At 38.0% G+C, this 16,041-nt stretch overlaps 1 protein-coding gene across 6 annotated transcripts in view; it reads right to left on the bottom strand.

Annotated features, from left to right (window-relative positions):
• The window catches only part of NOL4 (nucleolar protein 4), a 450,364-nt gene that overhangs the window by 198,163 nt on the left and 236,160 nt on the right, over positions 1-16,041 (bottom strand). The window lies entirely within an intron of this gene.

Raw genomic sequence — 16,041 nt, 5'->3', positions numbered from 1 at the left:
CCTCTCAATTTATCCATGTTGCTGCAAATAGCAAAGTATCCTTCTTTATCAATGCTGAATAATACTGTTTGTGGGGGGGGGGCAGGTGTGTGTATCCCTACATCCATTCATCCATTGATGGGCACTTAGGTTATTCCATATCTTGGCTATTGAGAAACACTGTAATAAACATGGGAGCCCATGTATCTCTGATACTCTGTTTTTATTTCCTTCAGGTATATATCCAGAGGTAGAATTGCTGGGTTATATGGTAAATCAATTCTTTAATTTTTTTGATTAAAATTTTTTTCCATATTGTTTCCCATACTAGCTGTATTTATATTCTACCAACAGTTTATAAGGATTCCCTTTTCTCCACATCTTTGCCAATACTTGTTATGGTCTGTCTTCTTGATGATGGGCATTCTGCTAGGTGTGAGATAATACTTCACTGTTGTTTTGGTTTGTATTTCCCTGATAATTAGCAACGTTGAACTTTTTTTTCATGTATCAGTTGGCCATTTGGATAATCTATTTGGAAAAATTTCTGTCTAGTGCTTCTGCTCATTTTCAGATCAGACTGGCTTGTTTTCTTTCTTTCTTTCTCTCTTTCACTCTCTCTTACTATCTCCCTCCCTTCCTTTGCTGTTGAACTGTAGGAGCTCTTCATTTATTTTGGATATTAACCTTTCTGAAACATATTTTGCAAACTTGTTCTCTCACTCTATAGTATGCCTTTAACATTTTGTTGATTGTTTCTTTTCCTGGGTGGAAGTTTTTAAGTTTGATGTAGTTCTATTTATTGATTTTTGCTTTTATCATTTGTGTTCTTGGTGTTATATCCATTTGAGTCAAAAATTCATTGTGAAATATTCCAATCAGAATCTCTGGCCCAGAGAGATAATGCTATATACATATTACCTTAAAAAGGACATATTCCTACTCCATTGACTCATACTAAAGCCAGAGTCAGCTGCACAGCGGGGTGTTCAAGGAAGCCAAGAGACAAGGTGAGAAAATTGCTACTTTGAGAAAATAGAGAGGATAAGATCAATAAAATATATTCCCACATCACTGAATTTTTTTCCCTTCAACAAACATTTTGTATGGGGCAAGCCTCACGTGTGCAAGTCACTTTAGTGTGTGACCACACTACCCATCACCCACCACCTCATCCTCATTCTTCATGGATCATTCCTTCTAAAAGTTGAACAAATAAATTTTTTTTCAAATTTTGAAAAAATTGAAAAAAAGTTGAAAAAAATTTTTCCCTAGTTGAGGTCATCAAGTTAGGTGTTATACAGAAATGTATTATTTGAATTGGACAGATTCCAACAGGGTCAGGAAAGATTTTAACAAGCAAAACTTGCAAGATGTCCTAGGATCTATTTCTATGAGTACATGTTATGAATTCAGAGAAATGAGCCCTAGAATGAATGCCTACAAAATGCCTCTGGGAATGTATTATGTATTCCAGATTCCTGAAAAATAAGTGTAACTAAGTCAAAATAAGGTAAGAAAAGGAGACAAAAAGAGGAGGAAAAGGAAAGTAATATACACTAGTTGAAATAAATAAGCTTCTTCAAACTGTCTATCTAAATTAAAGTGTATCATTATCCCCATTTTACTGATGAAGTATACAGGTTTAAAAAGTAGAGACCTGCTCAAAGTCACAGAGCTGATCAGTATCGCTTCCTGCTCAGCGAACAACTGTGAACCATGAAATAGCAGCTAGGGGTCTCAGCATTAATTTGCTTTTGCTCATTTTCAGACCCTAAACCATGATCTGAACATATACTGTGGTAGTTGAAATGTGAGTCAAATGATTTGGAGTTTAAATGCAAATTATACAAATTCTTAGTATAGCCATATTTATAAAATCTTTGGATCTTAGTTTTTCCATATGTGAAAAAAATGGGAATAATAACAGTGCCTGAAACTATTGTGTTGTTAAAACAATTACATGAGTTAGTTCCTAGATAAGTGTCTGGAAAATAGTAAGAATCCAATGATTGTTACCTACCATTATTACCCTTTGGGACCAAGGTGATGACTTAATTCTCTTATTTGAAACTCTGTGTCTGAGTTACCCTCTTGACCCCAGCTAACTTTAGGATCTCCGTTTCAAAAATATTAAGAAAAAATACTAATAATGAGGCTACAGATAGTGGCACCTCGGGGTATACTTTTAGTTGTTGTTGTTTCGTTGCTCAGTTGTGTCCGACTCTTTGGCAGCCCCATGGACTGTAGCCCATCAGGCTCCTCTGTCCATGGGATTTTGCAGGCAAGAATACTTGAGTGGGTTGCCATTATCCAGCGGATCTTCTCAACCCAGGGATGAAACCCATATCGCCTGCACTGGCAGGTGGGATTCTTTACCGCTGTGCCACCAGGGAAGCCCAGGAGTATACTTTAAGACTCATCAAATATTTAATATTAATAAAAAACCATAAACTATTATATTGAGACAAATTAGAATGCATTGTTCTCTGTCTCTGATATTAATTTTTCTTCTTTTATTCTTTTCTCAAATTTGGGTCAACAGCAAGTGAATGAAGGAATGCTATTAATACCCATTAATTTGAGATGTGTAAATCACTTTAGGGTATTTCAACTACATTTCTTTCTCTTAAGGTTCCTCTACCATTCTCTAAAGACACTTACAGACAAAATCACATTTTTAACCATTTGATATTACTCCAAATGATAGAACACAAGCAAAACACATATACGATGATAAAGAAAAATAAAAAGACACCAAATATTGTACATTAATGAATAAAAGTGAAATCTAGAAAAGTGGTATCTAGAATTTATACCACTATAAAATCTATAAAAATGATCTTATATTTAAAGCTTTTAAAGATTTTTCAAGATGGCTGGGTGAAATATCAATAACCTCAGATATGCAGATGACAACACCCTTACCGCAGAAAGCAAAGAGGAACGAAAGAGCCTCTTGATGAAGGTGAGAGAAGAGGGTGAAAAAGTTGGCTTAAAACTCAACATTCAAAAAAATGAAGATCATGGCATCTGGTCCCATCACTTCATGGCAAATAAATGGGGAAACAATGGAAACAGTGACAGACTTTATTTTCTTGGGCTCCAAAATCACTGCAGATGGTGACTGCAGCCATGAAATTAAAAGACATTTGCCCCTTGGAAGAAAAGATATGACAAATCTAGACAGTGTATTAAAAAGCAGAGACATTATTTGCCAACAAAGCTTCATCTAGTCAAAGCTGTGGTTTTTCTAGTAGTCGTTTATGGATGTGAGAGTTGTACCATAAACAAGGCTGAGCACCAAAGAATTGATGCTATTGAACTGTGGTGTTGGAGAAGACTCTTGAGAGTCCCTTGGACTGCAAGGAGATCAAACCAGTCAATCCTAAAGGAAATCAACCCTGAAAATTCACTGGAAGGACTGATGCTGAAGTTGAAGCTTCATTACCTGGGCCACCTGATGCAAAGAGCTGACTCGTTAGGTGACCTAAATGGGAAGTAAAGGGAAGTCACTCAGTCGTGTCCGACTCTTAGCGACCCCATGGACTGTAGCCTACCAGGCTCCTCCATCCATGGGATTCTCCAGGGAAGAATACTAGAGTGGGTTGCCATTTCCTTCTCCAGAGGATCTTCCCAACCCAGGGATTGAACCCGGGTCTTCCACAGTGGAGGCAGATGTTTTAACCTCTGAGCCACCAGAGAAGCCCAAGGAAGTCTAAATAAAAGGAGTAATATGTGTAAGTATAGTTGATTCACTTTGCCGTATAGCAGAAACAAACACAACACTGTAGAACAACTATACTCCAATAAAAATTTAAAAAAAACCCCAAATCCTCCCCAAAACTCAAAAGACACTGAATACAAAAACATGGAAAATAAAACTCCTATTTCTTTTTGAGCTATTGACCAATAGTTCATTGTCATCAACAAATAAACACAATGGTAACTATTGGTCCATTTGCTTTTTGTTTTTTTGGTCAAAATTACAATCTGTCATTCTAACCAGATTATTATGAATGTATGGAACTGATGGATCAGTTGAGACTTTGTATTGATCCAACTGAACTCTTAAATGTTTAAAAAGGAACTCAAAATTGATATTTTGCTGCATATGGGGAATTAAAACTCAACTTCACTTAGCACATTTCTGGATGTAAATCATATAGGTCCCTCATCTTCTCCATTCTCCTGAAATAAAAAATGTGAAATGAACTAACATGTAATAGAACACACATAGTAGGCACTCAAAAATGGTGGCTATGCCATCTCTCTTTCTGTAACAGTTTACAAAGAATATAAGCATATGTAATGGTAAGCATGATAGCATAAGAATTCAAAAGGACACTAATTTGGGTGGAAGGAGTCAGTAAGGCTTTTCTTGGTTCCTGATTTTTTTTTTTTTTTTTTGAAGTGAGTCCTGGTTTTAAAGATTATTTTATTTTTCTATACTGTAATTAATTTTACATCTCTGAGCAAGGCAAGCATTTTTTTCACAAAAGCATTATACACATTAAATTTAGATTACAAATAGCATAGATACAACAAAACTAATTATATTGTATCATTCTTCTATATATTTTGATTTTAAAAAATGTACTAATAGAAGGAAAAAAATACACGCAGTAAGGAACACATCTGAGATCTACACAACTTGTAAGAATAAAAATACACTAACGTGTATTTTATACATACTCTTTATCTATATTATTACATGAATGCTATTTTAAATTGGTAGCTAACAATAAAAACTTGAGCTTAAAATTTACCCTGGGGCTTTTTAAAAACCAATTCCAACTCAGCTACCCACTTGTTTTTCCACTCAATTCACTAAAACAATAAATGTATATTTTGCAGACTTGCTTTGTGTTTTTAACAGAGGCATCTGGTGTATTATTTTCATTTTGTAAAATAATTCATATAGAAGAGAAAAAATATATATCTGTATAAGAAACATCACTGCAAGTATTTGCCTTTTATCAAGTAACTATCTGCTAATGGGACTAGATTTCTGCCTCTTTGAATTGTTTGCCCATCATAGTCACCATGTGGTCCATAAAGGGACCTGGTCTCACACAGCGTCATTCAGTGTGGGCACAGTGAAAGGCACATGGGTTTCAGATGATCTCGGTTCAATATCAGGCTCGATAGCTATACAGCTAATTTCAGTCAAATAGTTTAACATCCACTAGATTTTATGTCCTTCTGTTTCAATGAGACTGGTGATTATATGTGCTCTCCTCATCTGATAGGATGAGTTGGTTAAGTCATGAATATGAAAGCATTACACAAGTGTTTCCCAGGTGGCACTAGTGGTAAAGAACCCGCCTACCAATTCAGGAGACCTAAGAGACGTGGGTTCATTCCCTCCATGGGTCTAGGAAGAACCCACGTGCCTTGGAGAAATTAAGCTGGTGTGCTACAACTATTGATCCCGTGTGCCTAAGCCTGTGCTCTGAAACCAGAAAAGCCACCACAATAAGAAGCCTGCGCACTGCATCTGGAGAAACCTCGCAAGCAGCAATGAAGATCCAGTGCCCCCCAAAAAACATAAATGAATAAAATTAAAAAAACAAAACAAAAACAAAACAAAAAAAAGAATTAACTTGGGAACTTCCCCACGCAAGATTAATAGGCCTAGAAGGCATTCTCATGTACAACTACTTTCCATATTGTAACATACCTGTTTATTTATGCATCTATTTTTCTGGCTAAAGTGTGAGTTCTTAAAAACAGAGACCTTTTTTTTTTTTCTTCTGTTTGTCCTTCAGGCACTCAGGATAGGGCGTACCACCTATGAGGGACATTTGCCGATTATATATTGTTGCTTCTACTCTAAACCACATCTGGGCCAAAAATCTCTATGCACCAAGAAGCTGGAAATTGAAAAATCATCAAATTAAAACAATAATGACCTGGAATACAGCCACATGACAAAGAGCAAAATAATACTGTTCCAAAAGTCAAGCCATCACTCCTTTGTTTCAAAAGCCAATCTCATTATGCCTAAATATTTCACAGAGATATTATTCACTTCTTTATTTTTGGCTGTTCTAGGTCCTCGTTGCCGCACGGGGTGTTCGCTAGTGGCGGTGCGAGGGTTTCTCATAGCCGTGGCTTCTCTTGTGGAACGCGGGCTCTAGGGCCCGTGGGATTCAGTAACTGTAGCGCGTGGGCTCACTAGTTGCATCTCCTGGGGGGCTCCAGAGCACAGGCTCAATAGTTGTGCACAGGCTTAGCTGCTCTGCGGAATGTGGGATCTTCCTCAAACAGGGATCACACAGGTCTGCCTTGGCAGAGGCAGATTCTTTATCACTGAACCACCAGGAAGCCCCTCAAAGAGATATTCTGAAAAACCTACTGCTTCTGTTCACTGTATCTAAATAAAATCACCTAACAATTATTAATGATAATTGTGAGACGTGTTTTATAAACTTTAATTTGAATGATAATATCCATTCTGGTAAAAATGTAAAGGAAAGATTTGAAAACAACGTCACATGGGCCACGTTGAGGAAAAATATATTTTTGAGTAAAGTGAAGATCGAAGGGTCTTGGGAACTAAGCCAAAAACTAAATATGTAGCAACTATAGCAACATGTTAACTCTCAAACAATAATTACTTTCCTACCACCGTTATTACTTGAAACATTCTTCTGGGGATTGATTCAGAATATGTTACCATATTAAGTAAAAGGCAGCTGGGCCCCAAATACGAAGAGAAAATTTTAAAAAATATTAATGATCTGTGTTTTTAATTTATATATTTCTTTCCTTTAGATTTCTAATTTTGTTTCTGTTCTCACCTATTAATAATTTTAAACATATCTATAACCAGATTTTAGAGAAGGAAATGGCAACCCATTCCAGCATTCTTGCCTGGAGAATCCCACGGACAGAGGAGCCTGGCAGGCTACAGTTCATGGGTTTGCAAGAGTTGGACACGACTGAGCGACTAAAACACTATATCCAGATTTGGGTTTTCTTAGCCTTTCTTTTTTCATGTAATTAGTCCCTTAATGCTTCTTTGTGAGTTGTATTTTCCAAGCTCTTAATCAACATTTCTACTTTTTCCTGAGTTTTAATGTTACTAGCTGTCCTTTAAAAATGTGACCGACTCCAAGTATAAAATACATATCTTCTAAACTCTTTTCATGTAATAGTTTTATTCTTTGGTTGACTAATATGATTCTCTGCTAGTCTAGTTAAGTGAATTTGCATAATAATAAGCAATTTGTAAATGCCCTAGTCCAGTTCAGCTATTCTTTTTAAGCAATTCTATTCACTAAGATTTTAAAGTGCTCTAAAATCATTTTTGTTTGATATTCTTCATAACAAAATTGTGAAATAGGTCAATATCAAACTCACCGGTATCTAAGTTTCTGAGAGATACTATATAATTAAGCTTTGATCATCCTCCAAGGTAAAACAGAGTCTAACCTCAAAAATATTGGCGACAGTATTACTTTATAAATCTGGATAGAATTGATGGAACATTCCTAAGGACTGAAAAGTAACACTGAACTGATGAGTCTGCTAAACCTTTAGTAAGGTCATCTGACAGCCCCAGGCACTCTGTATTTGCATTTCCATTGCAAGAATTCGTGAAGCAAAATTCCACAGTCTTCTTCCAAGGGGAGTAGGGGAAGGGAACACCTGGGAGTTTGGGATTAGCAGATGTAAACTATTATATCTAAGATAGATAAACAACAATGTCTGCGCACAGGGAACTACACTTAACAACCTGTGATAAAATTCCAAAATGGAAAAGAATATGAAAAGAAGAATCTCTATACGAGTATAACTGAGTTACTCTGCTATATAGCAGAGATTGGCACAACATTGTAAATCAACTACACTTTGATGAAAAAATAAAATTATCAAAATAAAATAAATGTAATAAATGATTTGGCTTCCCTGTCCAGCCTCTACAACTAACATAAATCCAATTTCCCACCAATTTTGCTCATTCTTCTTCTTCCATGGGTTTTGAACCCTTCTATAAGCCTTAACTCTCCAAAATGTCCTCCAAGTTTAGACCCATGTCACTTCACCTAAGGATTACTCCCATTTTAACCACTTACATTAATTTTGAAATGCCCTGTATTTTGGCTTCTAAAATACCTGGTTTTCTTAACCGTCTGCCTTCATTTTCTCTCAGGGTCCTTTTCCCCCCCTAACAAACTCCTTCCATGCCACTTGTTCCTAATGGATTGATATTCTCCAGGATGATATATTTTGACCTCATCTCTTCTTTAGTCTATATAAGTCTGAAGTGATCTTATCAACAACAAAATCCTTAGGCAGCACGTCTCTGAAATCTCTCAAATGTCTCTCCACCCTGGATGTTTCTTCTAAGCTGAAACATTAGGTTCCCCATACCTATTAAACATCTCTAATGGATACACATAAGTATCATAAACTTTATATGTCAACACAGCTTCCTTGAAATGTTTTTCATTCCAAATCTTAGTACATGTAATCACCATTCACTTAGGCAACCAGGCCTCAAATCCTGGAGTCATACTAAAATGTTCTGTTTTACTTCCCACAGTTAGGAACACTTCACTTATCCAAAAAATTTGAGAAACTACTATGTAATCAGATATTAAGCCATGTTCTAGCCACAGTGATCCAGCAGTGAAGAATCTGCCTGCTAATGTGGGAGACACAGGTTCGATCCCCGGGTCAGGAAGATCCCTGGGAGAAGGAAATGTCAACCCACTCCAGTATTCTTGCCTGGGAAATCTCACTGACAGAGGACAGAGAAGGTGGTAGGCTAGTCCATGGGGATGCAGAAGAGTTGGACATGATTTAGCAACTAAACAACAGGTCATACTGTAGCAAGCAAGGTAGACACCATTCTTACAAAATGTATATCTTAATGAAATGTATAGAGGTAAAGAGGTCATTCATATCATAATCTATGTGAAAGACACTCCCAGAAGTGTCTGGGACTCTCAATATACAACCTACGAAGCTATATATGGTACTCCTGCAAACACAATGTCAAAAGTACAACAGTATAATGTTCATTATTTTTTTTTACTATGTCTCTACATTACTATGTTCCTGGATGGCCACAACAGCACTCTATTTTATTTCTTTTTCCCATAGTTCCTATGCTATAGCTCCACTACAGTGTTGCCAGAATAATCTTTCTAAAATTCTAAGGTGACCACAGCCTTATACAAAGCACTGCCAACAGGATGCAATTCAAAGTCCTTGAGCTGGCCTAAAAAGCCCTCATGATGGAGCCTCTTTATCCTCCATTCCTTCACGCATTCTCTGCTGTGGCCATGCTGAGCTCCTTGCCAATCTTCATGCCTAGCGTACTTTCTCACTATTCTAGGCCTCAAAACATGCTTTACCAGAAATAACACATTCCGTATGAATAACATCTTCTTGCCCTTTACACTTATCCCTGGCATCACTTTCTAAAAAGTCTTTCTTATGATTTACCATGGTCTGGGAAGAAGTGGTGGCAAGAATACACAGAAGCACTATATATAAAATAGATCTTCATGACCCAGATAATCACAATGGTGCGATCACCAACCTACAGCCAGACATCCTGGAATGCGAAGTAAAGTGGGCCTTAGGAAGTGTCACTACAAACAAAGCTAGTGGAAGTGATGGAATTCCAGTTGAGCTATTTCAAATCCTAAAAGATGATGCTGTGAAAGTGCTGCACTCAACATGCCAGCAAACTTGGAAAACTCAGCAGTGGCCGCAGGACCGGAAAAGGTCAGTTTTCATCCACTCCCAAAGAAAGGCAATGCCAAAGAATGTTCAAACTACCGCACAATTGCACTCATATCACACACTAATAAAATAATGCTCAAAATTCTCCAAGTCAGGCTTTAACAATACATGAACTGTGAGCTTTCAGATGTTCAAGCTGGTTTTAGAAAAGGCAGAGGAACCAGAGATCAAATTGCCATCACTGAAAAAGTAAGAGAGTTCCATTAAAATATGTACTTCTGTTCTACTGACTATGCCAAAGCTTTTGATCGTGTGGACCACAACAAACTGTGGAAAATTCTTAAACAGATGGGAATACCAGACCAGCGGATCTGCCTCTTGAGAAATCTATATGCAGGTCAGGAAGCAACAGTTAGGACTGGACATGGACCAACAGACTGGTTCCAAACAGGAAAAGGAGTATGTCAAGGCTGTATATTGTCACCCTGCTTATTTAACTTATATGAAGAGTACATCATGAGAAATGCCAGGCTGGATGAAGTACAGGCTGGAATCAAGACTGCTGGGAGAAATATCAATAACCTCAGATACGCAGATGACACCACCCTTATGGCAGAAACAAAGAACTAAAGAGCCTCTTGATGAAAGTGGAGAGTGAAAAACTTGGCTTAAAACTCAACATTCAGAAAACTAAGATCATAGTATCCAGTCCCATCACTTCGTGAAAAATAGATGGGGAAACAGTGGAAACAGTGAGACTTTATTTTCTTGGGCTCCCAAATCACTGCAGATGGTGATTTCTAGCCATGAAATTAAAAGATGCTTACTTCTTTGAAGCAAAGTTATGACCAACCTAGACAACCTATTAAAAAGCAGAGACATTCCTTTGCCAACAAAGGACTGTCTAGTCAAAGCTATGGTTTTTCCAGTAATCATGTATGGATGTGAGAGTTGGACTATAAAGAAAGCTGAGCACCAAAGAACTGATGCTTTTGAACTGTGGTGTTGGAGAAGACTCTTGAGAGTCCCTTGGACTACAAGGAGATCCAACCAGTCCATCCTAAAGGAAATCAGTCCTGAATATTCACTGGAAGGACTGATGCTGAAGCTGAAACTCCAATACTTTGGCCACCTGATGCAGAGAGCTGACTCACTGGAAAAGACCCTGATACTGGGAAAGATTGAAGGCGGGAGGAGAAGGGGACAACAGAGGATGAGATGGTTGGATGGCATCACCGACCCCATGGACATGAGTTTGAGTAAACTCCAGGAGTTGGTGATGTACAGGGAAGCCTGGCATGCTGCAGTCCGTGGGGTTGCAAAGAGTCAGGCACAACTGAGCGACTGAACTGAACTGAACGAAACTGAACTAAAACTAAACTGGGACTTCTCCAGTGTTCCAGCAGCTAAGACTCCATGCTTCCAATTCAGGAGGCCCAGGCTTGAACCTGGGTCAGGGAACTAGATCTCACATACCACAACTAAGATGTGGCAAGGCCAAGCAAATAAATATTAAAAAAGATTCATCATGGTCCTATAGGTGCCCCACATCTGCCCTCTCATGTCACCCTGCCATATGCCTGCCATATTCCTTATGGAATTAGGGCATAATAACAACTTTGAAATTCTTATCAGCTTGACTCTAAGCTTTTTAGAGCAGGGACCCTACTTTGCTTATTTTCATATTTTGCTTGCTCTAACTAGGCCATTCGGATATGACCTAAATCAAATCCCTTACGATTATACAGTGGCAGTGACAGACAGATTCAAGGGATTAGATCTAATACACAGAGTGCCTGAAGAGAACTGCAGACAGAGGTTCGTAATATAGTACAGGAGGCAGTGATCAAAACCATCCCCAAGAAAAAGTGCAAAAACCAAAATGGTTGCCTGAGGATGCCTTACACATAGCTGAGAAAAGAAGAAAGTGAAAGGCAAAGGAGAAAAGGAAAGATATTCCCAACTGAAGGCAGAGTACCAAAGAATAGTGAGGAGAGATAAAAAAGCCTTCCTAAGTGAATAATGCAAAGAAAGAGAGGAAAACAACAGAATGGGAAAGATTAGACAACTCTTCAAGAAAATTAGAGATACCAAGAGAACATTTCATGCAAAGATGGGCACAAAAAAGGACAGAAACAATATGAACCTAACAGAAGCAGAAGATATTGAGAAGAGGTGGCAAGAATACACAAAAGAACTACACAAAAAAAGATCTTAATGACCTAGATAACCACGATGGTGTGATCCCTCACCTAGAGCCAGACATCTTGGAGTGCAAAGTCAAGTTGGCCTTAGGAAGTGTCACTACGAACAAAGCTGGTGGAGGTGATGGAATTCCAGCTGTGCTATTTCACATCCTAAAAGATGATGCTGTTAAAGTGCTGCAGTCAACATACCAGCAAATTTGGAAAACTCAGCAGTGGTCACAGGACTGGAAAAGGTCAGTGTTCATTCTAATCCCAAAGAAGATTCAAAGAATGTTCAAACTATCACATAATTGAACTCATTTTACATGCTAGGAAAGTAATGCTCAAAATTCTCCAAGCTAGACTTCAACAGTACGTGAACTGAAAACTTCCAGATATTCAAGCATGACTTAGAAAAGGCAGAGGAACCAGAGATCAAGTTGCCAACATCTGGTGGATCATAGAAAAAGCAGAAGAATTCCAGAAAAACATCTACTTCTTCTTCATTGACTATGCTAAATCCTTTGACTGTGTGGATCACAAGAAACTGTGGGAAAATCTAAAAGAGATAGGAATACCAGACCACCTTACTAACATGCTGTGAAACTCGTATGCAGGTCAAGAAGGAATAGGTAGAACCGGACATGGAACAACAGACTGGTTCAAAACTGAGAAAGAAGTATTTCAAGGCTATATATGGTCACCTTGATTATTTAACTTAAATGCAGAGTATATCATGAGAAATGACAGGCTGGATGAAGCACAGGCTGGAATCAAGATTTCCAGGAGAAATATCAATAACCTCAGATATGCAGATGACACCACCCTTATGGCAGAAAGCGAAGAGGAACAAAAGAGTGTCTTGATGAAGGTGAAAAGGGATAGTGAAAAAGCTGCTTAAAACTCAACATTCAGAAAAAACAAACAAACAAAAAAACTCAACATTCAGAAAATGAAGATCACAGCATCCGATCCCATCACTTCATGGCAAATAGATGGGAAAACAATGGAAACAGTGACAGACTTTATTTTCTTGGGCTCCAAAATCACTGCAGGTGGAGACTGCAGCCATGAAATTAAGACATTTGCACCTTGAAAGAAAAGACATGAAAAATATAAAGTGAGAGTAAAGTAAAGTAAAGTCACTCAGTCGTGTCCGACTCTTTGCGACCCCACAGACTGTAGCTTACTGGGCTCCTCCATCCATGGGATTTTCCAGGCAAGAGTACTGGAGTGGGTTGCCATTTCCTTCTCCAGAGGATCTTCCTGACCCAGGGATTGAACCCAGGTCTCCCACATTTTAGGCAGACGCTTTACCAGCTAAGCCTCCAGGGAAGTCCTAAACATACAGTGTATTAAAAAGCAGAGACATTACTTTGCCAACAAAGGTCCATCTAGTCAAAGCTATGGTTTTTTCAGTAGTCATGTATGGATGTGAGATTTGGACCATAAAGAAGGCTGAACACTGAAGAACTGATGCCTTTGAGCTATGGTGTTGGAGAAGACTCTTGACAGTTCCTTGAACTGCAAGGAGACCAAACCAGTCCATCCTAAAGGAAATCAGTCCTTAATATTCACTCGAAGGACTGATGCTGAAGTTGAAGCTCCAATACTTTGGCCACCTGATGCAAAGAGCTGACTCATTAGAAAAGACCTGATGCTGGGAAAGATTGAAGGCAGGAGGAGAAGGGGATGACAGAGTATGAGATGGTTGAATGGCATCACTGAATCAAAGGACATGAGTTTGATCAAGCTCTGGGAGATGGTGATGGATAGGGAAGCATAGCGTGCTGCAGTTTATTGTGTCAAAAAGAGTCAGACACAACTGAGTGACTGAAAAACAAGTTAAAAATGTTGCCTATAGCCTGAAATATACAGGATCACCCATTCTCAAGCCTCTGCCCTTCAAAAGTATACTACTTTTTCATTCATATAGAGATAAAAAGTTTCAGAACAGGAAACAGCGTTTGTCTTTTGGAGGGTTTACAGGAACACTGTGACCAGACCTACCTGGACAGCAGTACGAACAAAGGGTTCCCACACAAAGAAGTCTGCAGGGACCAACCACACAGCTTTTTCTCTTAGCATAAAAGAAGCCTGACTTCTACCTTGGGTAAGATTGTTCTTTGGGACACTAGTCCACCATCTTCTGGGTCTACTGGCTTTCAAAATGAAAATTCTACTCCTAACCCCAGTACCTTGACTTATTGGCCTTTTATGTGATGAGCATTATGAGCTTGGGCTCGGTAACACACATACTCTTAGTGGCTGTATTAACAGCCTTATGAATAAAGAACTTCTCTTTTTGACTTGCCTCTACTAGCTACTCACTGCTGCTAATGTAACAGATATTTAATACATTCTTTTTGAAGAAAGTCCCTCTGGATTCTGGTTGCAACTGCCACAACTGTCTGACAAATTCAGTTATTTTCTACTTGATCTGCTTTGATTCCTCAGCAGTGTCCATCAGAGCTGACCATTCTCTTTCTTGAAAGGTGGACTTAGCTTCCTAACACAATGCCCTTATGATTTTTTCTCTATCTCTCTGGTTACTTCTTAGCTGCAGAGGTTGTTTTTTTATCAAACCATTAAATATTCCTCCTCCGAGGTGTCTTTTCCTCTCTGGAGCTCTTTTCCTATCTTACTCTTTGCAGGTTAATCAATCCGTGCTTTTTAGAATCCCATTTTAATAGAGGTAGAAAAGTAAATTCATTCTGTTTAATGAATGGGAAAACATTTTAATGAGCATAGTTCCTATAGTAATATCGAACAAGGAGGGAAACAAGAGAGGAGCAAACCACTGGACGATTTTCGAAAAAAAAAAAATCTTAAGCAGATATATAGCATTAAAAGGACATTTCCTGAATAAGTTTTATAAAGACAGGGTTATGTGGAGGGCAAGGAAACTAAAGGGTTATCTTGTCCTGTAAAATATAATACAGTGATTCTCATAATGTTAGTGAATATAAAATCATCTGTGTTTGTATGATATGGCTTTAATCCATTAAAGACAGTACTGTGCATTTACCAATGCAAAAGTTATAACAGCCTCCCTCAGGCAAAAGTGCTTAAGTGTCTGATAATGTCTAGTGACTTGCTTAAAAGAGGATAAAACAACACACCCTCAGGCAGGCAAGAGGATTTAAATAGAGCCAATTTAGGAAGCATAATGCTTTAGCAAATTCAGAAATTAATCCAGATTAAGACATTTTGCTTTTAGGATCTATTTCAAAAGACCAATTCTACAACTGTAACTTAGAAGTGAGAGCAGGGAAGGGAGTGAAAACATACATGCTATAAATATCCTCATATGTATAAAAGCATACCTTCAAAACCTATAGAGCAAAATCATCAACATGAATTATCTCAAAATGATAGAAATATAGCTTCACTTTTAATGAATAAATCCATTGGGAATGGGGAAGATTGTAATTCATACTAATATAAAGAATCTAGAAATGTAGATAATACATCTGCACATGTCTTTTGCATAATACAATTTACAGAAAGCTGTTTAAGGAGTTATTTAATCTGTACGTTTCATCCATAAAACGGACACATTTTGTCTATGTGCATGAAGTAAGTTATGGATCAAAGGTACCAAGTCTCTAAAGCAAACTTAAGAATTTAATTGAAATTTTATTGCTACATATACATATCCTATCCTATCTAGGTGAAACTAGAAGTGATCTTTTTACAGTCCAAATTGTGCTCTGAGAGCTAAACTTTCACATCTGAGCTCAACAAACTCCCAAAGACAAATCCATAAGATGATAATTAAGGCACATTAAATCAGTGATTCCATGTATAAAAACCTACCACTCTGCATGAGAAAGGATCCATTTCACTCACTGTTATACCTGAAATTTATTCTGTTCATGTAACATGGACACACAGTGTCTACAGTTAGTGATTTCTTGGTAACCCACTGTTGGGTTTTGTTTTAAATACTTCTAGCAACAAAGATCTTCACTTTGAGAGGGTAACAGGCAGGAAGTGGCCTCCAAACGGAGGAAAGAGGCTGCAACAGGCAGGAAGTGGCCTCCAAACGGAGGAAAGAGGCTGCAAATGCCAGACATTTTTCTCTCTCTTAAGCGGCAGGAGGAAACAAACCAACGATATTGTTTCTTCTCTATACAAATTTAAAAGGTTTCTCTTAAAATGCTGTGTT

Source organism: Dama dama, chromosome 27 (assembly GCF_033118175.1).
Source record: "Dama dama isolate Ldn47 chromosome 27, ASM3311817v1, whole genome shotgun sequence".
Classification (NCBI taxonomy): domain Eukaryota; kingdom Metazoa; phylum Chordata; class Mammalia; order Artiodactyla; family Cervidae; genus Dama; species Dama dama.
The sequence above is the reverse complement of the archived record's forward strand: the minus strand, read 5'-3'. Positions and strand labels throughout refer to the sequence as shown.